This window comes from Balaenoptera borealis (genome assembly GCF_965194805.1).
Source record: "Balaenoptera borealis genome assembly, chromosome: X".
Classification (NCBI taxonomy): Eukaryota; Metazoa; Chordata; class Mammalia; order Artiodactyla; family Balaenopteridae; genus Balaenoptera; species Balaenoptera borealis.
This window is the reverse complement of record NC_138881.1, coordinates 35139930-35163690: the sequence shown is the minus strand read 5'-3', so window position 1 is coordinate 35163690 and position 23761 is coordinate 35139930. Positions and strand designations below refer to the sequence as shown.

Sequence of the window (23761 nt, the reverse complement as noted above, 5' to 3'; positions counted from 1 at the left end):
GCGCTCCCTCCAGAGTGTGTCTGGAACCTGCCCACAGCTCTCCACCTCCATGATACCACCCAGTCCCAGACACCATCATCTCACCAGGACTTAGCCATTGTCCCTAACTGTTCTCACTCCTGCCTCTACGATCTGCTCTCCACATAGCAGCCAGAGCAGTCACTGTCATTGTCGCTCCCCTACTTAAACCTTCCCGATGGCTTCCTGCTTCACTAGGCAGAAAACCCAAACTCCTTAGCACAGCCCTCAGGGCTCTGCATCCAGCTCCTTCTATCCTTGCCCTCCTTAACAAGCCAAGCCCCTTCCTGCCTCAGGCCCTTTGCATCTGCTGTTCCTTTGGCTGGAAATGACCTCCACACCCTCCACCCCTAGAAAACTCCTCATCCTTCATTCTTCCACTTAATGTAGCATCTGGAGAGAGCACCGCCTCACCATCCCCCATCTAAATTAGGTCCCTTTGTATCTTCTTTGACAGCCTGTTCTGTTCCAAAGTGTGGTAACACCACAATTTGTAGTCAAATATTTGTGTGTTTATGGACTTCTGATCCACCCCCCTCCATGAGATTCTCAATTCTGTAAGGTCAGGGAGGAGGGCATTCCTAGCCTGACATATAGTTGGCCCTCAAGAAATATTTATTGAATGAATGAAAGCATTTACAATTTCCTAGGTCCTTTCTGAATAGCTACATCTAATACTCAGCAACTCCTACTGAGAAACAGGCTCAGAGAGGCAGAGAGAAATTCGGCCAAGGTCGCCCAGCTGGTCAGTGGTGGAACCTTCAGGGACAGCCTCAGCCTAGGCCAAGAGCACGCCACTCCCAGAGCAACCCACACTCAGTGACTGTCTGACATGGGATATAAAGGTCTAGCCATCTTACTTCAACTCATTGCATCACTGGCGGGCCATCCAAGCTCCAGAGCTCCCCGTGGGACCACTAAGGCTGTCCCCAGGCATGGATCACAACTCAACTTCTCCTCCTGCCCTCTCCCGCTTCCTCCCCCCACCCTCCCATCCCCACCGTAGGTACCGATCTCAAGGGCATTCCCTAGTAGAATGTAAATTGGTACAGCCACTATGTAGAACAGTATGGAGGTTCCTTAAAAAACTAAAACTAGAGCTACCATATGACCCTGCAGTCCCACTCCTGGGCATATATCTGGAGAAAAACGTGGTCCAAAAGGATACATGCGCCCCAATGTTCATTGAAGCGCTGTTAACAATAGCCATGACATGGAAGCAACCTAAATGTCCATCGACAGAGGAATGGATGAAGAAGATGTGGTATATACATATATATATGCAATGGAATATTACTCAGCCATAAAAAGGAACAAAACTGTGCCATTTGCAGCAACATGGATGGACCTAGAGATTGTCATACTGAGTGAAGTAAGTCAGACAGAGAAAGATAGCTATCATATGATATTGCTCATATGTGGAATCTTAAAAAAACAGGGGGCACAAATGAACTTATTTACAGAACAGAAGTAGAGTCACAGATGTAGAAAACAAACTTATGGTTACCCAGGGGGAAGGGTAGGGAGAAGGGATAGTTAGGGAGTTTGGGATCGACATGTACACACTGCTGTATTTAAGATGGATAACCAACAAGGACCTACTACTGTGTAGCACAGAGAACTCTGCTCAGTGTTATGTGGCAGCCTAGATGGGAGGGTAGTTTGGGGGAGAATGGATGTTAATGGATGTTAATGGGCTATACCCCAATATAAAATAAAAAGTTTTTTATAAAAAGGGCATTCCCTAGTAGACATTCCACTTGTTAAACTCGATCTCAGAGTCAGCTTTGTGGGACATCCAACCTGTGACACTCAAGTCTCCAGACCTTCCTATCACTTAACTTAGCTTTTGCACATAGTTAATGCACTTTTACCAAGGGCACCGCCCACCCCATCCCTTTTTTTTTTCCTGGAGCAGAACTCATTCCCGAGTCCGGGTTCTCCAACTTGAGTGTGTTGAAGGACTTGTTAAAACACAGATTGCTGGGCCTCACACCCAGAATTTCTGATTCACTGGGTCTGGGGTGGGGGCTACGGACGTGCATTTCTGACAAGTTCCGGGTGATGTTGAGGCTGCTGCCTGGGGACTGTGTAGTGAGAACCGCTGGTATAGGGACGCGAGAAGTAGAAATTGTGATGGTCTCATCTTCATTCTAGTCTCTGTAGTCCCTTGCCAAGGTAGCCCCACAAAGTTCCCTTCCAACTGAGAACTTATATTTAATGATGCTTGAATCTTTAAAAAGAAGTCTGGCCTGAGTGGACCCTTGGGCAGGGCGGCCAGGAGACTGAACACAAGTAAGTTGCTCTTTCCCCAAGTTTTCATGCAGCCAGAACCCTGACTTCTATTTCTGTTTTGCATTCAATTCCCCTCCATCCCAGCCCCCAGCCCTCCTGAGCCCCACTTGCTCAGAAAGCCATCTCTCCAGGCACGTGTGCACCAGACACTCCGGGCAAAGCCACTGACTATTCTAATCTACACTCCGCATCCCTTAAGCTGGAAGTCTCCAGAAGCGCAGCAAAAGCCAAGGGGTGGGCAGAGGCTCAGGAAACTAACTGAAGAACGACTCCTCTGCGGGGCATTAGTACCTTGCAAAGAAGTGAATCTGCTGGCATTTTTTTTAGAGTTTAATAAAAATATATATGCATCATGAGAAAATCACAGCAATAATTCCTTGTACCTTTGTTCCAAGAAGCCCAAAGCACTCCCCATATATTATCATATTCATTATCCTATTTTCTTCATGTTTCTCATTAATTTTTTTCTGAGGTGATATATTAATATGAAATTCCAAGTCACATTAAGGAGATCACGAGCCCAACTCATTCTCCTTGCCCCGACTCCACCTTTCTCTTCTCCCCTTTCCATCCACCATCCTCACTGCCCCGCTCCTTCTCCCACCCAGCAGAGGGTAATTCGGAAGCTGGTAAGCAGCTGATGGGGGCGGTTAGAAGATTGGAGGAGGGCGGGCATCAAAGTGCTGCTTTGCCAGTGGGCTGCTCTCCCAGGCCCCCTCCCCAGGACCACTTGATCAGACCAGGACTCTCATGCCCCTTGGGGAAGAAGCTGCCTTGCAGCCCAACTCCCCCTAATGGGTGTTAAACCTACTCCCCCGCCTCGCATGCAAGAGGGAAAGAATCAGGCTCATTACAGGTATTATCATGCAGCACTTCATATTTCAAAGAGCTTTATAATCGCTAATTAGTTATTGCCAGAGAATATGGAAATGGCACCTTGCTGGAATCCCGCAGACTGGAGGCCAGACTTCCGCAGCACTGCCTGCGGGCTGGGCCTGCCCGGGGTCTCAGGAAATGGGGCCGACTCCAGGGCAGAAGGCACTAGGCTTTTAGTCCTGGCCAGTGTGCTTCTGCATGGATGCTCCCGGGGTCGTCAGACTGCATTCTGTCTGCTCAGGAAGAACCCAGAGACCGGCTACTGCTTCAGGTGGTAAAAGAAAACGTGCAGCTGAAAATGAAAACAGCAGTCTCAGCCAGCAGAGGCCATGAAGCATATGCCCTTCCCACTGTGCTGAGTTCAATTCCCCATCTGATGACTGCAATGGGCCTGGGGTTCACACCCAGCCTATGCCTGCGTGCACAGCAATGGTGAGCTCGCTCCAGAAGCCTCCTGAAGATCTCAAGGGCACACAGGTGTTTCGATGAGGATCGGAAGTGCCCTGTTCCTATTCTTTTTAGCTAAGGAATTGCAACCACAGGGCTTGAATGGACCACAAGGGCCTCTCCCCCTCCTACCCTGGCCTGTATCTACTCCATCCTGTCTAACTCTGCTTTCAAAAACAATTCTTGAAGAAGGTTAAGATCTACGGTCTGCAGCCCCCTCCAGAGAAAGGAGGGATGAGGAGCAGCCTCATTCACCCTGGATAACCTCGATCTCATTTGAATTTCAATATAAATCCACTCAGAAGCTGGAGTCAGCAGGGGCCTCAAGCAGGCGGGCCTTGGCCAGGCTGACTCAGCCTTCTTGGAGGGACACGGTCTTGGATGAGAGGGGAGGATGGACGCAGGGAGCACTTTTCTCTAAGACTCCATCCCTCATCTTTCCTGTAAATGGGGGTGGGGAGGCACTGCCTGAAAGAAAACTCTGAGTGGGGGGCAGCAAAAGCTTTCCTTCTAGCAAATCTTGCCCACACAGGTCAGATCGGAATGGGACAAAGACTCAGGAAGCGCTCTGGTGTCCAGAAATTCTGCTGGGCCCCGGGCATGGGAAGCTCCAGGGTCGCTCCAGCTCCCAGGGTATGTTCAGAAATCTGAAACACGGATGTCCCCAGCTTTCCTCTCTTCCTGGCCATGGGACACACAGAGGCCACTCAGTGGCCTTATCATTATATCGACACTCCCCCTAATAACTCCAGTGTGTGTGCCAGAGCAGAGCGAAGATGAAGGGATGGAGACGCACGTCTGCTGGGATTAGGCCTCAGTCTCTGCCTTCTGGAAGCACGTGTCTACAATACCCAAGACTGCATCTGAGAGAGGTGTTTTGCCACTTGCTGGTGGGTTCCCTATCAGAAGCTATCTGTTCTTAGCACATAACTGTGCTGTGAAAGAGATTGATGTGCCCCTGGACCTAATTTCTCAGCACACCAGCGGGAGAGGAAGCACCTCGCCCTTGCCTGCATTGCAGATGGCAGCCCTCGTAATGAGAATGCAGCGAGGTCCAGCTCGGTTGGCAGGGACAGGGGGGTGGGGGTGAGGCGTTGGACCACACAGAGAGGTTTCCCAAGGCCTCTGGGAACAAGCGCTTATGCAATCTGGGTCCTCCTACGACAAGATAAGCGGCCACTCCTGCTTCTCCTTCCTCCCTTAGTTCCATGCTGAGGCAATGGGCTGGGAGGTCCCAGCCAAAGTCTTCCTGCAGAGCTTAAGCTGCCGCTGTATATCCTCTCAACACACTTCCCCGCCGCTGAGGTCCCAGAAGTCAAAGGCATCTGCCCTGGTTAGGGGTGGGGAAGTCTGATCTTCTTCAGGAGTCCTCCCTCTCCCTCCTCCTACCCAGAACTGCCATGAGGTTTCCCAGTCCCAGCCTTCCTTTCTGGCTTGGGCCCCTTCGGACACTCCAAGCAAACAAAACACAATTCCATTGTAAAGGCAACCCAGAGCCTTGCTTCTCAGCTCTGCGGGCAACTGGAAGATGGGCCCCATGAAGCTGGGGTGTGCACAGCCCTCAGCCACCCAGCTCTCCGGCTCCAGCTTTCAGCTACCTGCATCGCCATGAAAACTGAGTGCCGGACGAACCTGCAGGAAAAGTCCTTTCCTGATCTGCTCAAATCTACTCTGCTCCCTGTTACAGATACTGCTGGGCGTGCAGGCACACACCCACTCCAGACACGCTCTCCCGCACACTCAGGCACACTCACTCTCACGCATGTGCTGGTGGTGCCCTCAGCCCTGTGATACCTCCAGCTTTAGATGTGAATCCTATTACAACTGGGTAACTGTCAGGACTGAGAGAGATGATGGAGGGAAAGGAATGGGACCATTCCCCCTGCCATTCCAATTGCTCCCCCTTTGAGCAGAGGGAATGGTCCCATTCCTGTCCTTAGTTGGGCACCCCAACTAAGGGCAGATGGAAATTGAACTTTTGGAAAATTAGAAGAAGAAAGGAAGGAGAGGGAGCGGGAGAGGTGGGAGGAGCGGGGAGGAGGGCTGTGGGAGACACAGTGGCCCTGCCGAGGGTTGACAAATTGGAGTGGGAGGTGCTTGGAGGCTGACCTCAGAGCTCTTCTCTGACCCCAGCAGGGAGACACGATGTGGGGAAAGGAGAGGTTTGGGAGTCAGGAGACTTCCTGCCGGGACCTTTGGCCAGGAGGTCACTTAACCTCTCCAAGTCTCAGTTTTCCTACCTCTAAAGCGGGGATAATGACACTTGTCTTTCAGAGGTGCTCGGAGGAGGAGCAATAATGTTTATAAGGAGCCTGGAACAGAGAGAAGCTTCAACAAATGGCTGCTATTATCACGGCGCCTAAATGAGAAGGAATCTTGGAGGGTGTCAGTTCTGGGCCCCATTCATAGGGGACGATGTAGGACACATGGTGATGCGCTGCCTTCCTTTATGGCAAAGCCGTGCCCCTCGTGACTCATTCCAGATGTCCAGTCACCCCGGCGATGGTGGGAAGAGTGGCAGGGGTTGCAGGTTACACTGTCACCCACAGGGATGGAGCGCTGGGGAGGGCAGCGTATAAGGTTAAGGCAGTGGTGTGAGGGGGTCCCAGGACAAGCTCCAAGGAGAGAAGAAATGCACAGTTTTTTCCTGCCCCTGGGGAAACAGTTTTCCGATGGCTTGAGGTTTGGCCAGAACCATCAGGAGGACCAGAGCCACAGGGAGCCACAGGCATGCAGCCCATCCACACAGGGAAAGGGTAGAGAGAAACTCCCAGCTCTGTGGCCACCTTCCCTAGAGAAATGGGACTGCCTCTCTGGCTGCTGTCTTGAGAAAGTGTTTCCAGATCATTCTCTCATCCATTCTCTGAGCCTCTGGGGCATCTTGATTGAGCACAGGGAGGCTGTCAGTGCTGTCTTTAGGGATCCAGATTCTGGAGGCAGACCTCCTGTGTTTGAATTCTGCAACTTACCGGCTGTGTGACTTAATTTCAATATGCTTCCGTTTCCTTATCTGTAAAATGGGATGACTTAGCACAACGCCAGATACATGGTAAGCGCTCTTTCAATATTGGCTTTAATGATTACACTCCTTGGCCAGCTGCCCAGCATTGGGAACACCTCTCGGGAGGAGGGCGGGTCAACTCGGGCTTTGCTGCTGATGCAAAGGGCGGGGAGCGCGGGGCCCATGCGCGGAGCACCCACCGTCACGGTTTACTTTTAGCTTCTTGCAGCCACGTGGATTCGCAGCGTGCTCCTCGCTTGTCCATTCTCTGGCGGGGGGGGGGGGGGCGCCGCCTGGCAGCAGGCTGCTCCCCGAGTCACGATACAGTGATCCCCTCCAGCCGCGCTTTCACTCACTTCCCTGCCTGCGCCCTCTCTCGAGCTAGACTGCCATGCGGAGGCGGATCCAGCTACCGTCTCCGAGTCGGCCCGGGCTGCTCGAAACCCTGCGTGCCCCGCGAGCCAAGCACCGGCCCGGGACTCAGGGAGGCCCAGGGCCTCCCTTCCTGCTCCCCTCCCCCAGCGGGCGGGGGGAGGGCGGGAGCGCCCAGAGCTGAGATGCTGCCTTCAGTGCAGAGCGTGCCTCGCACGCTAGTCTGGATAATCCGCCCTGGGCTGAGAGGGACAGACTTTGGCTCATCTAGGGGCAAGGGCTGGGGAGGGGGTGTCGGCCCTCTGGGAGGCAGGGGGGCGGGGAGGGGGTGAGGGAGTGAAGGCGTGGTAAGGAAGGAAGGGAATAGGAAGATGATGGGGGTGGAAATGGGGGGAGGGGAAGTAAAAGGAGGGGGAAATAAGAGAGGGTGGAAAGGAACGGGAAAGGTGATGCGTGAGAGGGAAAGGGGGAGGGGAAAGAGGAGGTGGAAAGGGAAGGGAAAGGAAGGGAGGCATGGCAAAGGACAGTGGGGGAGGAGGAGGGGGAGGAGAAAGGCAGGCAAAGGGGGGGGTGAAGAGGAAGGGGGGAGGGGGAAGGCAAAGCTGGAGGGAAGAAAGTGAAAGGGGAGAAAGGAGGAGGAAACGAAGGTGGGGTAAGGGGTCCAAGAGGGGAAGGAAGGGAGGAGAGGGGGTGAGAGGGGAAGGGGAAATGGGACCACGGGATCTAGAAGGAGAGGAAGGAGCAGGATGGAAGGGGGAAAGAGGATGGGAAAGCTTGGGCTCTGCTTCGTGTCTCCTATGACCTCAGTACCCCCGACACCCCCCTACACACATTTCCATGAAGGATTCTGTAAAAAGGAGCCATAGGGAAAGAGGGCTCTTGAGAAAAGCTAGGTGTGTAAGAGCTCTGAGGTGGCACATACTGACCTTGGACATCTGAGGGACTGGATACAAAGGTCCTGGCCCACGGCCAGGCCAGACAGGCCCCCCCAGGGAAAGTCAGTGAGTCCAAGTTCATATTCCTCTTCTGTCTAGCAGGTTCACGGGGCATATGACCTTGGAAGAAGGTGGCAACTTGCCCTGAGCACTAGTTATCACATTTATAAAATGGGGATGATTTAAATGCCTGCTTTATAGGGATGTTAAATTAGGTTAAACAAACAAACAAAGAAATGGAAAGAAATGGACCTTGATCTCAGAGGTCATGACCCAGCATTTCATTTGGTGCTTGTAGAGATGCACATTGGTGCCTGACCTGGGCTGGCACACCCATCCCCCAACTGCTGTGTGTTGGCTGACCCCTTCTCAGACGGGAGCCCCCTTGCCCCCAGATGCCTGGGAGATTACCACCTCTGCCCCCTGGGGCTACTGGCAGCCAATGCCTCTCTAAGCAGGGGCTGGAAGTGGTACAAACCCACCCCCTTGCCTCAAGGTGGGCAACTCCAGAGCTCCCCAAGGGATCAGGCTAAGTCAAGACTTATCTGAACCCACATCCATTCAGCTTTCCCCTGCCCCATCCTGCTTCCCTCACTCCCCCGCAGGCTTCTCCTGAGAGCCCTCTTCCAACAAGCCACTCACACCTCAATTCCTACCTCAGGCTCTGCTTGCTTCTAGGGAACCCCACTTAAGACAGCACCTTCCTGAGGACTAGTTGTCAACGTGCTGGGACCAAAAATGGGCCGAACATTGGCGACAGGGTCCCCTGGAGATAGAAGGGCCACACTCAGCCCTGCTCTTACCCAAAGCGGCCATATCAGGTCAGCTCTGTGAACCTCTGGCAGGTTCCAGGCTGCCCTGGGCTGGTCTCACCTGTCCTGGGAAGATAGGAAAAGGAAGCTGGGTGGGATTCAAATGACTTAAAGTAAAAACAAGCTGGGAGGGGTATCCCGCAAGGCTATGGTTTCCTGGGACATCAGGCAGCCACCAGCCCTTGCAAACAGGGCTGACACAGTACCTCAAACATTCCAAACCGGCTGCTGAGGAGCCTGCAGGTGGGGAGGCTGGTGGAAGGGGAGGCTGTTGATCTTGGGGGCTTGCGGAGCTGGGGGAGTTTGGGAGTGATTTAAAGGATGAGAAGGAGTCAGGGCACACTTGCATGGGGGAGGTGCCCACAAAGCTTCCATTCTGTGTGCAATTAGTCTAGGGATGCCCTCATTTGCATAAGGTTCATTAATTTGCATAAAATTGCTTGAGGCCCTAACCACCGGTACAGAAAATAAAATAACATGAATCAATTAGCGGGGCTGACTGCAATTGGAGCAAGCCTGGTGTTAGGGAATCCTCCTAACTCAGGAGCACCGGGTGGGCAGGAAGGCTGCTGGAAGGCGACCCCTCCAGACCAGACCAGCTGCCCCAGGGAGGAAAGCTCTGCCCTCACCCTGCCCCGAGGAGGGATGGGGCCCTTCCCAAAAGTAGGGACTAGCAGTTGGGCACAGTCGGTATGAAATCAGGGCCTGAGCAGATGCGAGCAGCAGACCCCAGCTAGTGGAGGAGGCGTGAGAGGACCACACGGATGAAAGGATGCGAAGAGACGGGTCCGGTGTGGCAAAGGAGGGATGCTCATCATCTCAGCCCCCATGTTTATCGAGGGCCTTTTCTGCCTCTGGCCTGAGCCGCACATAGTCTCATTTGGTTCTCATAACAATCACAGGAAACTGGTACAATTACCCCACTGTAGAGATTCAAAAACATAAGTTCGGAGGGGTTACAGATTTGCAGCAGCAAATGGCAAACCTGGGCCTGCCCAGCTCCAGAGGCCCATAGCAAGCTCCCAGTGAGAACAGCGCCTGGCAGCTGGCAGGAGAGCAATAAGTATTTGTTGAATAAATGACTGATGTATGTGGGGATGAGCTTTGAGGGGAGGTGAAAGTCAAACCGAGGATGCTGTGTGGCAGTTCTTAAGGGAAAACAGGTTAAAAGTGAACCACAGGATGCAATTTCCTTAAAAAAAAAAAATCAAGCCCTATCAATCATCTTGGGAGTCTGGGAGGACGCAGCTAAATCACATTTCTCCCGTCATAATTTCCGTAAGCTGGCCTTTGGGTTCCTCTCTGGCATCACCCCATCTTATGCTCTCTGCGTGCCCATTTTCTCAGCCGTGCCTGGCACTCCCTGACATGCTGCACTTTCAATTCTGGTCTGGAACCTATGGTCCTTGGTGAGAGAGCCGAAGCCATAGCTAACAACAGCTAAGAAGCTGAGGTCATGGAGCCCAAGCCCATTTCCCACTGCTAAAACTACATGGGCTCTTATCTTTCATTCCCATCCACGAGTAAGCCTTCGCTGATGAATCACCAATTTCTCTCTCCATCTTTCCCTTTCTCTCTTGCACTGACCCTGCTGCTTTATAAGAACTCTCAGGGATTGTTTTTTTTTTGCCTCTGCTCTCTTTCTGAACCTCTTCGTCTCCCAGAGCCACTGTTAATGAATCAAATTGCCCTTCGACTTGAATTACGGGGAAAGTAGCCTCACCCACTACTCGTAGTAGATGGGGTGACTGCCCCCAGATCCACACTGGCCTCATTGCAACGGCTCAGAGCGGATGTTTATTTTTGAATCTTGCATCCTTTATCTGAGAAAATTGACTACCGATGGGAAACAATTACCTACCACTTACCCCACAGGGCTTATGGGAGCAGATGGCACGTGTGATGGAGAAGCAGCACAGCGCGTTAATGTCATCAGCAACCATCACAGCCATAATGAGCCCGCATCACGGGGACTGGGAACCAGAGAGAGGAGAGAGTAACAGCTGGGCACTTCAGCCAGATGTGGTTGCAACCACCCAAATGGCTTGTTCCAGTTTCACTTAATGGGCAGAGAGCGATGTGAAGCTACGAGGGGACCCACAGAAAACAGCCCCTGCTTTCAACCCTGCCCATTATCGGGAAGCCACTCTGCAGGGAGCATGTGGCAATTCATTGTTTACCTGGGCCCACTGGATTGCTTTCTTCTGCTCTGACTGAACAAAGCATGTGTGTGTGTGTGTGTGTGTGTGTGTGTGTCTTTGTGTGTGTCTGTGTGGGTGGGTGTGTCTGTGATCACACAGTGCCTCTGCTAATTCTACCCAGAAGGAAATGCAGGAGACAGTCCTAGTAAGGTCTATAAAGGTAGGAGTGACGTTCAAAGATAATACACAGTGGATGTGAGAAAGACCTGCAGGACACTTCATGATTTGCTGAATTTGGACGCTGTGATATCAGGGACTGTAAAGACAGAACGACAGGTCAATTTCTTAGCTATAGAAAGGACAAGGATGAGGACCAATGATCCAGCCAGAGTCCCCGACACTTCAGAGTGGTTTGGGCAGAAAAGGAAAAATCGCCCCACTGCAGAGTCTCCCCGACCCCTGCCCAGCTTACATCACAACCATGACTTTGCTCCCCACTCCCACTCTCCCACCACCTTTGCTCTGGGTTTTCTCAAAACTCAGAGCAGTTCAAGGATGCTTTCGGACTCTTTCTTCTCCTTCCCAGCTAAACCCTGAAGTGGGTTCTACACCAACAGCATGAACATGTAGGATCTTAGCACGTATTCTGGTTGCTAATGTTTGGGGGACAGGTTCGTCTTACTAGTCGTAACCAAGCGAGAAGGTTTTTGCTGGCTGGCACCTGGCTGCAGGCAATGGATGAGCTCTTGAAGATGCACAGCCAGATTCAACAGAACTCAGTGACTCCCCCCAGATTGTACCATTTTGAGAAGCATCAATATTTACAGTGATTATTTAACACTAAAATCATAGAATGCCAAAGCGGGAAGTAAACACAGAGAAGGGATCTTGCACAATCCCCTCATTTGGCAGAGAAGAAAACTGAGGACCAGAGTGGGGTGAATGACTTACCCAAGGTCACACAGCTTACGACTGCCTGGCTCCACTAGATAATCTAGGTCCCCAGACTCTTAAACTGATACATTTTCTACTACATGATACACTTTATCTGGTTACTATCTGTCCTTACTCCTTGTCACAACATAGATTTTTTTGGTTAACTGTTTTGTGTAAACAAGGCTGATGTTTATCAATATAAAGCCTAAGCATTTCATGTTTTAGTTCGTCTTCACTTCCACTTTTTTTAGTCGCTGTGAATGCTGCTGAACTCTTCAACCACTCCAGTGAAAGTACTCTTTGCAACTATGTATCTGTTGCTACATTCGAAGGATTACCAAACTGCATTTTACTTACCGCCTTGGCAGCATTTGACACTGCCAACCCCATCTCCTTCCCAGAATGCTCTGGCTCAGCACTGCTCAAACAGCAAGTTTTGTGGACCCGTACCAGAAGGCAAACTGCTGCTGGTCTGCAACGAGATAAGTACAGAAACTAAGAATAATCAAAACTTTTATAGCAATTTGATAATAATTTTTGTCTGCTGAATCTAATAATAAAAATAGAGTTTGTATTTTGAATGTCTGTTAATTTTGTGTTAATCCATTTTTCTTGCATCTGATTACAAAAATATTGTCTGTGACATATTGGAGGGGAAAAAAGCCTAGTCCTTCTCCAAAGATAATAGAAGAAGCACTGCTATAGGCCTTTATTTTTTCTGAATCTGGCTCTCCTGGCTTCCCTCCCACTCCACGCCTCTCGAACGTTTGCATGTTGCCTGCATCTCTCCCACCCCAAAGATTTGCCCTTTCCTGACGAAATCCTGTGCATCTATCGGATCTCAGCAGAGAGGCCACCCCTCCAGGAAGCCTCTCCTCTGTGCTGCTGTAGAACCTTGTACTGTCCATACAATCCACACAACAGGACACGCCAGACTCCGTTGCAGCTGCAAAACATCTTTGTTTCCCCAGCCCCTAGCCCAGCTCCCAGCATGCAATCGACCTCTGTGGTAGGAATGAGTTTCAAGGGAGGTGGCCTTGGGAGCACACCTTTCACCAAGTTAGAAGGCATTTTCTGTCCACTCACTTCCCCCTTTTTTCTTCATCTTCCTTAACTCTTGCAGCAGGCATCCTGATAGTCAAATTCTAACGGTGAATTAACAAGTGGTACAATACCTTCTGAGGCTCAAGTTAAAGTCAGAAAACCCCAGGTTGCAAACCATCCTATATATTATATGATTTCCCTTTTGGGGGGAGGGGGAAGGGAAAGTATGGAGTTTCATCCAGAGAACTCATCCCCACCAGCTGAGTGCATCCTGGGACTCTACCAGCCTCTGTGGAGGAAATTGCCTCACCTTGATTTAAGCACAGATGGGGAGCTTGGATTTAAGTCCTGGCCAGGTAGAGTGTTACCCACCAAGTGGAATGCCACACCTTTCTCTGTCCTGTGCCTCAGTGGCCTGTAGTGTGAACAAATGGTGGCCAGGGTGACCCTCGGGGCTAAGTTGAAGGGGAGACTAATTAGTCATCCTATAGCACACTGAAAATAGAAATGTCAAGTGTTACTATTAATAGTCATGTTTCCTCTGCTCTGGTTTCCAAAGTCCCTTATGCTTTCATTCCAGAACCTCTGGAAAGTAACGAGAAACGTGATTTGGAGGGAAAAGAGAGCTGTAACTGTAGTGTACCTCAGTATGAGTGGAAAAATAAAATGCAGATAAATATGTTGCCTTGCTAGAGTGACCCTGAAGACTGAAATTCTAAGAAAAATGTTCACTGCTTTAATACATAAAAATGTAAAAACTTCAGCACTGTAAAAACTATAAAAAGCCATAAACAATGAAAGGACAAATGAAAAACTGGGAAAAATGTTTTACATACATGGCAATTGAAAGAAGAGGACCCTTAATATGTAAAGTGCTCTTAAAATCAATAAGAAAGTAAGGAATATCCAAATAGAAAAATGGGCAAAAGGCATAAGTAGGTAATCCAGAAAAGAAGAAATACCAGTTGACTACATATGTAAAGATGTATTGTGTTATTTGGCATCTCTTTGATTACCAGTGAGGCTGAATGAATATAATTCTTCATTTATCAGATTGGCAAAGATAAAACATATAGATCATCACCAGGCCAAGTGAACGGGAACGGGTATTTACATCTGCCACTAATGGGACTGTAAATAGGCACAGTCTTTCTGGAGAGCAATTTGGCAATGAATAACAGAAGCCTTGTCCTTTGAGTTACAGATTCCACCTCTAGGAATGAATCCTAAGGAATAATCAAACAAGTACACAAAGATGTGTACGATAAGACTGGTTACCTCAGCGAGGTTTATAGTAGCAAAACTGGAAGCTACCTAAATGTGTATCAGTGACTGATTGGTTAAGCATACAGTTGAATACTATGTGGTCACTTTAAAAAGATCAATAGCTTTATACCTATTGATATGGCAAGGTGTCCATGACATGTAGGTGTCACTAAAGGAAACAAAGAAAGTTGGAGACTGGAGGTGTAGAATGATTTGTTTCTTTTGAGCATTTTTTAAAGTGTGTGCGTGTAGAAAAACGTCTCAGTAAAAGTGCTCTAAAATCATACTTTTTGAAGGATGAGGTTACAGGTGATTTTTACTTTCTTCTTTTATACTTTTCCATAACTTATTGACTTTTCACAATGAAAATTTATAGTTATCGCCATTGAAAAATATGTTTTAGGAGCCCTCGGTCTGGTTACTCTGGCTGTTTTACGGAGGTGGGAGAAGTAACAAATAAAGACGTAAGTACATAAATTAAAATAAGGAAGTAAAATTTGATTGTCCCTCTCTGGAATTATTATTTCATTACTCATTTTGGATTGCACTCACATGGAAGCTTCCCTACCCCCAGCAGCCCCATCTTTTTCTTTCGAAAATATCCTGGAATATTCTATTACATTAGTTGCTCCTGAAATCATTCTTGGGTATACTACTTGTATTTTTAATTTTTAAAATCTCTAATAAAAAATAATTGCCAATAAACTCTGCTAAAAAGCATCTCTCCCCAGGGACATATATTATGATCTCAATCCTCTGAGTGAAGCTGTGCAAAGAGGTCCCGCTGGGCCAACTCCGTTGGGATCACTGTCCGCAGGTGTACAGGGCACCCTTTCCCTTCGCTGGGAGCCAGCAGCCCTGCTAGTGCCTCTAGTGATCTTCCCACGTATTAGCTTCTCGTTCCATTCTTATAGGACCAAATCGGGGCCCGTCCTCATGTTTAGAAATGTAACCTGGGATGCTAAAGTGTCTTCTGTTAGTAAGTCTTATGTCGTCTTAGTATGAGGACAGGAATATGAACGGCGTACCACTCTTTCACTGAGGAAATATTTGCTAGAGAAATAAGAATACAGAAGAATCACACTCCTCTCAGCTGTATTATATATCATAAAGCAGATATATTAATACATACATACACCATATATACATATATAATTTTTAGTTTGAACCATATGAAATTTCTTATATTCAACTCTTTTTGACCTATAGAAATGGCAATTTCATATGGTTCAACCTTACATATTATTCTTCTGTTGGTAGTATCTGGACAGTTTTATACAATTAGAAGAATTAAATAGAAACTAATACTACAATGTTGTTGTTGTTGCTTTTGTAGCGCAAAAGAAATCTCTTTCCAGGGAAGCAGAAAAGTGACCGTTTTAAGTGGATTTCCCTATGACCAAAGTATACCTATGTGTGTATGCATGTGTGCGTGTCCTTAGAAATGAAATAGAAAACATCCCATACGTTAAAAAAAAAAATTAGTCTTAATCTAACTTTCTCCTGTGCCCCATCTAATAACTGCTTTGTTGAAGTTGCTTTTTGAGTCTGTTTCTATTTTTCAGAACTTTTATCTTTAAAAAAAAAAAGGAAAAAATATCTTCCCAGGTGATATTACTACATTGCCTTTCATTTTTCACATTACAGCTCCACTCATCCCCCTGAGAGACCATGCCGTCCTTTGACAGCTGGCCAGAGATGTTAAACAACTTGCCCAAGGTCACACAGCTAATTAGCGCAGAGCTGGGACTAGAACGCTGGGCTTTTGGGCTTTTCCACCCTGCAGAGGGAGTAAGGGCTGTTATCATCAGCTCCCCTCTTGAAGGAGGATCGGCTAAGTTAAATAGCCAGGCTGGGAACCAAGAGCCTGGAAGGTCTGAGGGAAAAGATCATCAGTTGACAAATTATAGTGATCATTATTAATGTTATTATTCATACGCTACGTCTGCGGCAGAAAACAAAGGTTTATTTAAAATGCACATAATAATTTGAGTTTGCTACAACATTTATTTTCTGTCTAAATTATTTTTTAACTGATATGAATGCAAAGACTTCTGAGGACAAAAAGCAAGGCTTTTTAAAAAATCCATAACCTTAAATTAAGACCACATTTATTCACACTGCTGCTCGCGGCCCAGAACTTTCTCCCTTTTAACCCTTCAGTGACATCAGCAAGCCACGTTTCCACCTCATCTTGGCCCAATTTTTCTTTTTGCTGGTAGCAACTGCATTGGAAGACCAAAGTATAATGCATTTCACAGTAAGAATCCTAATGGGATTTTTAGTAAACGGGCCCTACCAGCCCACTTCCCCAGTGAAAACATGCCTCTAATTGATCTCTATGTAGAAACAGCAGCTGGTGATCAGAACCACTGTGCTCTGGTGGGTAATTATTTTATCAGGACAAGCACTTCCGTCATGATAAGAGAGAAACAGCAGGACCTGGGGAGAGGCACACAGAGAGGGCCAAACAGACAGACAGACACAGATAAGACCCAGCAAAAAAGCCTGCCTGCAGAACCCACGGCCACGCAACCTTAAATGGAAAGTTTCTGATAACCCATGATGGACTGCAGCCAGGTGGACGCGGGGAGGGGCTTGGGAAGCCACCGGGAGTGCGGAGGGTCAGGAGAGGCCGGCTTCCCGCAGCGCCTGCGCTGGCCCGGAGCTCTGTTAGGGGGCGCTGTGGTGCCGCAAGTGCCGATTCCCCACCCTCCAGAACCCGCAGCTTCCTCCGGCCCGCCTGCCGTGGTTGAAACCCCCGTAGCTCTTTTGGCAAAGAGTAGGTGTGTCCTGGCCAGGTTCCAGTTTGGGTAATTACAGCCTGTCAACCTAAATTCCCCCCAGGATTGCAGTTAAATATGGTACCCGTCTTCACAATTAAATTTTTGCTCTAATAGGACACTCGATTGTCATGTTACGTGACAGTTAAATAGCGGCTGCATCGTACCCCAGAGGTAGCTGCACTTCTGTAGTGACTACAAAGATTTCTCTGGGTGCAATAAATGACCTGTATGGACAGAATCGGGGGGCTCTTTCTGCTAACTGAGAGTTGGTAACTATAGGATTTTGCTCATTATTCAAAATTTTTTTCTCTAACTCTTTCAGGGGGAAAATATGGGGAACACTTACTACTCCGATATCGTTTCCAGTTCTTTCTCCTGGAAATAAAAATCAGGATGCCAGGTTGCTGCAGGACAGGGGAGGCCTCCAACTACCCTTCCAGCCCCAGGTCCCCTCCATTCCTTCGTCTCAACATCACAGGATCCTTGCCTTTCTCTAAAGGTGCCATGGACTCCTCCTCCCTTGCCAGTGTCCCTGGTTAACCCACAGTCTGGAACATCTTTCTTTTGTTCTCTGCTTACAGAGACCTTTTATCCTGCCAAGATCCAGCTTAAATGCCACCTCCTTCATGACGCCATCCTCCACCTTCTCCTCCAATTAAGTGTTTCTCCTCTTATGGCCTCCATTCGATATTCCTATTACCCTCACTCAGCACTTACTCCAATTTGTCGTGTATTATAGTAAGTTGTTTACACATCGGGCACATGCACTGAACTCTGAGCTCCTTGAGGGCCAGGGGCCTTAGTTACTTTTCCTTATACCTGAGCACAGTGCTTAACAAATATTTTTGATGGAAAGAAGGCATCCCCTCTTTCTTTTCCAAGAGCATAAGTAAGAATATCTACTATTTACTATAGGCTGATCATTGTTCTAAGCATTTTACCTGTACTAACTCATTCAGCCCTCACCATCTCATAAAGTATCATCATCATTGTCTCATTCCTGTAGATTAAAATACTGAGGCCCAGAGAGGTTAGATAATTTGCCCAAGGCCACACAGCCAGTAAGAAGTGGTGATAAGAATGAATCCCTTGGGGCTTACCCCCCCCCCCGCCCCACCCCAGAACCTCATACCTTTACACTGCTGGATAGTACAGGTTTTTAATTAAACATATCAGCATCCCCACCGTCTTCAAAATTTTAAATCAATCCAGGTCTGTGAAAGCGCAACTCATTTTCTAAAGGGGTGAGCATGAGGTGGGAGCAGTTGAGACAGAATGCACCTGTCTCCATTCCGCTTAGGCTATCCGAAATAACAAGTGGGCTGCTTTCTGAAATCCACATGCTTGTTTGTCAGTTTCCATCCTTGGGCAATTATTTCACACTGAAAATGAGAAGGTGATAATCTAAAGTATTCGCAGCCAGTCTTGCCTACAGAGGTGTGAGCAAAGAGGAAGATCACATGTTGTGATTAGAGAGAGAAGAAACAAACCCCAGTGATTGCGCTACGTGAGGAAGGGGTCAGCCTCATTATTCTAAAGCATAGTTTTCTGAACCCATAGAAATATTTTATTCCAACAAGTTAATTCCTTTAAGTGGTGAGCGCTGAGCATGGCAGACACGATTATCTTTCTTAGGTTTCTGGCCGCTTTCTCCCCACCCAGCTGGGGGAAGGATTTCTGCAGCTCACCTCGTGCAATTAGAAACAGCCCCACAGGGCAGAGGTGCAGCCTGCGTTCTGAGATACTCTTCTGCTGCTGAAATAAAAACAGCCTTTGAGAATATTCTCCTGCCAAAATCATTTTAGCATTTCACTGTCACACAGCAGGAGGCAGAGAGAGGGAGGGAGGGAGGGAGAGAGCATCCCTTCCGCGCAAACCCAAGCAAGACCTCATGAGTCTTTCCCGTGTACAAGGAAATTAATTAATTTCCTTTTTTATTTTTCAAAAAGGGGGCCATAAAAACATAGTTCAAGATGTTACGTTTTCATAAGGAAGAAGTCTCCATTGGAAGTGAGTACCTCTTTTAAGACAAGGTTGTAATTAGATTGCCCGTGGTGATGATGAATGGGGAGGGTGAAGGGTCCTCAGCTTCTTTCCGGGGGCAGAAACATCCTCGAAGGCAGAGGCGAGGGCTGCCTCGGGCGGCCACGCTGGTGCCAGCGCCAAAGACTGTTCTCTCCCAAGAAGCTCAAAGAAGAAAGGCTGTTTCTAAACTGAGGAGGAATAACAGGAATAACAGCAGAAAAGGCAATTGAGAGGGTGAGCCGAGGTGGCTGCGGCTCCCCAGTGCTTTCTGCACAACCTCTTTCAACCTGGGTAGATTCTCTCTCTTGCAGTTGCCGGAAAGAATGGAGAACTTGGTTTCTGCTGGCCCTGCCTTTTTGTTTTTGTTGTTCCTACATGCCTGTTAGGGACTGGACTGTGCCCCCTGCCCCCAGATTGATATGTTGAAGCCCTAACCCCCAGGACTTCAGAATGTGACTGCATTTGGAGCCACTACATAGATGATTAAATTAAAATAAGGCCCTTAGGGTGGGCCTTAATCCCATCTGACTGGTGTCCATATAAGAGGAAATTTGAACGCGCAAAGAGACCCCAGGAGTGTGCATAGACAGAGCAAATACCATGTGGGGACACAGTGAGAAGGCAGCCGTCTGCAGGCTAGAGAGAGAGGTCTCGGGAGAAACCAACCCTGCTGACACCCTGATCTTGGACTTCTAACCTCCAGAACTGTGACAAAAGACATTTCTGTTTAAACCACCCAGTCTGTGGTACTCTGTTATGACAGCCCGAGGAAACTGATACCCAAATATTTTTCACAATATGGTCCATGGACCACTTTCATCAGAAAGTGATGAGTGGATTAAAATTTAGATGCCTGGGCCCCATTCAGACCTACTTAATCAAATCTCTAGGGCTCAGGAATCCGTAGTCTGTCTCAAGCAACCCAGGCCATCCCAGTGCACACTCAAGTTGGGAAATCCCTGCAGCTGGAATTTGCGGAGAGAAAGGATCACCTTGGTGGTGATCTGAAGGGGGCTGCCCGAAGGCCACACTGCCTAACTCCCCCCAGCCCCCTTAGAAAGGCGTGCTTTGCAGTTAAACATCGCCCTCTCCCTGGTGGATCTCTTTTCAGTGCAAATAGCTCCTGGATGGGGGTGACAAATTAAGTCAATAACCTTTGAGTATGAATTCATTTATCAGCTGAATTCCTGCGGGATTGGAAGGATGCCAAACCTAAGAAAAACCGGAGAGCGGGAAGAAGTAGGGGGGGTTGAGGAATGTCAGCATGGTCCACACAGGGGAAAAAGCGCCACCTTGACAACCTGGCTCCAGGCTGGCCCCCACCGGGGACAAGGCAGTCCCAGAGATGGGCAGCAGCGAGCTCACAGGGCACTGCTCTCCCACAGGAAGGTGGACAGAGCGATGGTGGCGGGGCCTTTGGGAAAAGACAGCTGACTCCTGGCTGCCTCCTGTTTTCTTTTTTGCTGCTTGGAAGCTGAGGGCAAAGCCAGGCCTGCTTCCCTCTCTCTCTAGGAGTGAGGTGGGCAGGGGCCATGGGGGATTGGGACCAGGAGTGCACATAAGCAGGAGCGGGACGCAAAATATAGAACAAGCCGAATGGCTTAGACACGGACCTGTCAGAACAGAAGGCAGCCAGAGGAGGCTGGAGCAGGAGCCTGACCAACTCCTTTGTTTCAGGAGTTAACCTTTCAGAGGCCCTGGCCCTGTGCTTTGCCCAGCACTCACAGCGCAGGCCTGAATAAGTGGGAGGGTCCGAGGAGGCGGCTCTTTAGCCTGGCTTTGTATTCCTGTGGCTCTCATTGTTATTTCTCTGCGAGGAAGGAGGAGGCATCCTCCCTGCCAGGGGCCTGGCTTAATTCACTTTGGATTTGAGCTCAGTGTAGTCCAGGCCAACACAATTCACATGTGGTTGCGGCGCGCCTGTATCCTCCGTTTCCTGAGTCTTCCAGCAAGTTCTAACGGGCTAGAAGCATCAGCCAGGGGCCCGGGGCCAGTCTCTGACGGCTGACAAGTGGCTGCCTTAGAGAGGGCTGCCAGGGGGCCGAGGCACTCACGGCCATCTCAGAAGCCGCGGCACTGGCCTTGATAACGAGCTGGAACCCAGAGCCCTCTGCAGGGCTGGGTGGACGCCTCCCCCCAAACCAGAGCATCAGGGCACATCGCAGCCCATTAGGTGCTCGGCATCGAGAAATGCTCTTTCTGGCTCCCCGATTTCTATGGAGAAGGGCGAATCTGAGGTGAAATAGCAAAACAGACACTGACCCAGGATTCCAAACTCGATTACTTGAAGCAGCAGGTGGCTGGAGGAGGGCGAGAATCAGCGCGGCTAGGACACTCGCTGGCGCCACTGTTCTTTCTCAAGACAGCACTCCTTGTGCCAGCAGACAGTGTTGGTGTCCCACCCAGATCCCCTCTGGATCCCTTTTGACCCTCTGTGTGAGCGCCCTGCTCGCTCACTGTGCTTTTACTCCTAACACCCAGCACCCACGCTGTGCTTTAGGAGGATGGCCCTCAGATTAGGAGACAAGAGCCACCTTGCACACCTGTGCAGGTAGCCGGACGTGCCTGGAGTTGCCCTACCCCCTTGGTGGCTCTTGGACTGATGAGGGCAGGAGTGTGGAAGCCCAGCTCGCTTAGACTGGGAGGCACAGCTCCCGTGAAGAGCTCTCGTGGGGGTCAGGCCAGGAGGGGACTTGCTTGAGTGCCTGCCCTGCTTGGTTCCTTCCCTTCTCTTTTCTTTTTCCTGCTTCCCCTTCTCCCTTGCGGGTCTCCCCCGGAAGCACTTCCTTAGTAAATCACTTGCACACAAATCCCCATCTCATGGTTTCCTTCTGGGAGACACAACCTAGGTTACGCATAAGAAATTCTGAATTTTCCTCCTATTAACATCTCACAAGCAAAGGAAATGCTCTGTTCCCCTCCCTCTTGCTCTCTCACTCCAGCTCCCTTCCCCATCAACCAGCTCCTGCTCTAGACCCCATTGCTGTAGGAGGGACCCGGCATTCCCTTCATCACCAAATTCAGAAACGCGGGTGCCTCGCATTGTCTCTCATACCCAGTCCGTCTCCCTACCAACCCCCTCCCCCAGCTCAGGCCCCCTTCCTTCACCTCCTTGCCTGAGATGATCAGACCTCCGTACTGCGGTCCACCTCCCGCCTCCCACTGTTCCAGAACATCTAGCACACTGCTAGCAAATGGACCCTGCTGAAGCCCAGGTTTAATCTCTCCATCACTCCCCAGGCCCCCAAGTCTTCAGACACTTCCCAGTCCTTGCCAAAGCAAGTGCACCTTCCTTGTCTGGCAGGCACGGCCCTCGCCAACCTGCCTCCAGCCTGCATCTCCAAATTCCTAACAGGACCGAGATGGGAAGCCACTGCCCCCTCCTCCCACTCAGCACATTCACCCCAAATGGGCTATTTTAATATGTTGAGATCACCGCTGTGCTTAAGATCATGATGCACAGACAACAGACGAAGGAAACACATTGAACAGGGAGTCAGAGAGTGTCTGGGGCCATTTGTATGGTCTTTCTTGCCGATTTAAAAATTTGGCCTCAGTTTTCCTTACAGGTATCTTAGGGGGACCATAGAAAGTTTTTGGATTCTCTCTCATAACACCTATTTAATTGAGTCTTTACCTAATCAGGCCTAGGTCCAGGCTTAAGGCCTTCAGGCTCCCCACTGTGCCAGGCAGCTGACACCCATCCGTGGCTCGCAGGTAGGTCAGGACATGAGGCCTGCTTGCCCTGGCTTTTTCTTCTCCCAGGCCCCCTGGTCCCCCAGGTTTCTGACCTTGGGCTTAACTTCCCTCCGTAGGTCTTCAGTGTGCCACTCCAACCGGGCATAGGGCACAGATCTACTTTTCCACTGGTTCTCTATGAGAACCTGAGATCTCCCTGTAGCAAGGCTGTCTTGGGCTCAGCCAAGCTCTGGGAACCTTTCCCTGGTCAACCTGTCATCGGTTTGTCCCCTCCCTGTGCCCTCTGCCGTTTATAAACTCCTTAAGCGTGGTCAATACTCCATCACGCTGCTCAGATCCCCGTTCAAGGGTGGACTTGCTGTCCAGCCCCGCACACAGCCTCCAGACGTCAGCCCTTCAGGGTCTGCCCGAGCCGCCTCACCCACGGTCATGGCCTTTCCAGGGTGGCCCTCCTCTGGTGAGTGGGTGAGGCAGGGATATGAAGGTCTTGCCATTTCGGTCCAACGTGGGACACGCTTAGGGACAACACTCATTCCAGAGCTCCCCGCTGGGCTGGCTGGGGTTTTTTCAGGCCTGCATCACATTTCCAGTTCTTCCTCTGTACAGTCTTGTTTTCAACTCCTCCTTTTCATAGGTGTTGATCCCCAACAGATACCTCATACCCCAGACTCTGCCTTAGCATCCATTTCTAGTGAGCACAACCTGCTACTCTGGGATAAGGGGCCACGGCTGTGTCTCTCTGCGTCCCCCCAGCACAGACCTGCAGGGCTGGCTCTTAGGAGGCACTCAGCAAATGTGTGCTGACTTAAGTCTAACTGCTGCTAGGAATAGCTAACTTTAAAGGAGTAGGTCCATGTGCCTGGCACCAAAGGAAGAAGGCTGAGCATTTCACATGAATATTTCATTTAGTCCTCAGACAACCCCACGAGGAAAGCACCAGGATTATTCCCATTTTGCAGATGAGGAAACCGAGGCACAGAGAGTTAATAAGCAAGGGCGTGAGAATGTGAGCCCGAGCCCCTCACCACCCTGCTGGAGCAAATCACTGGACACAGCTGATAGCTGATGGCTCACAGTGAAGAGGAACCGTATGGTGACACAAGGCAGC

General features: G+C 49.5%; 1 long non-coding RNA gene across 2 annotated transcripts in view; it reads right to left on the bottom strand.

Annotated features, from left to right (window-relative positions):
- Nucleotides 1-23761, bottom strand: part of LOC309621171 — a 132863-nt gene that overhangs the window by 21924 nt on the left and 87178 nt on the right. For both annotated transcript variants that reach the window (XR_014239782.1, XR_014239783.1), the window contains one exon: nt 12191-12305. This is a non-coding gene — a long non-coding RNA (uncharacterized lncRNA). The remainder of the gene's footprint in view (nt 1-12190; nt 12306-23761) is intronic.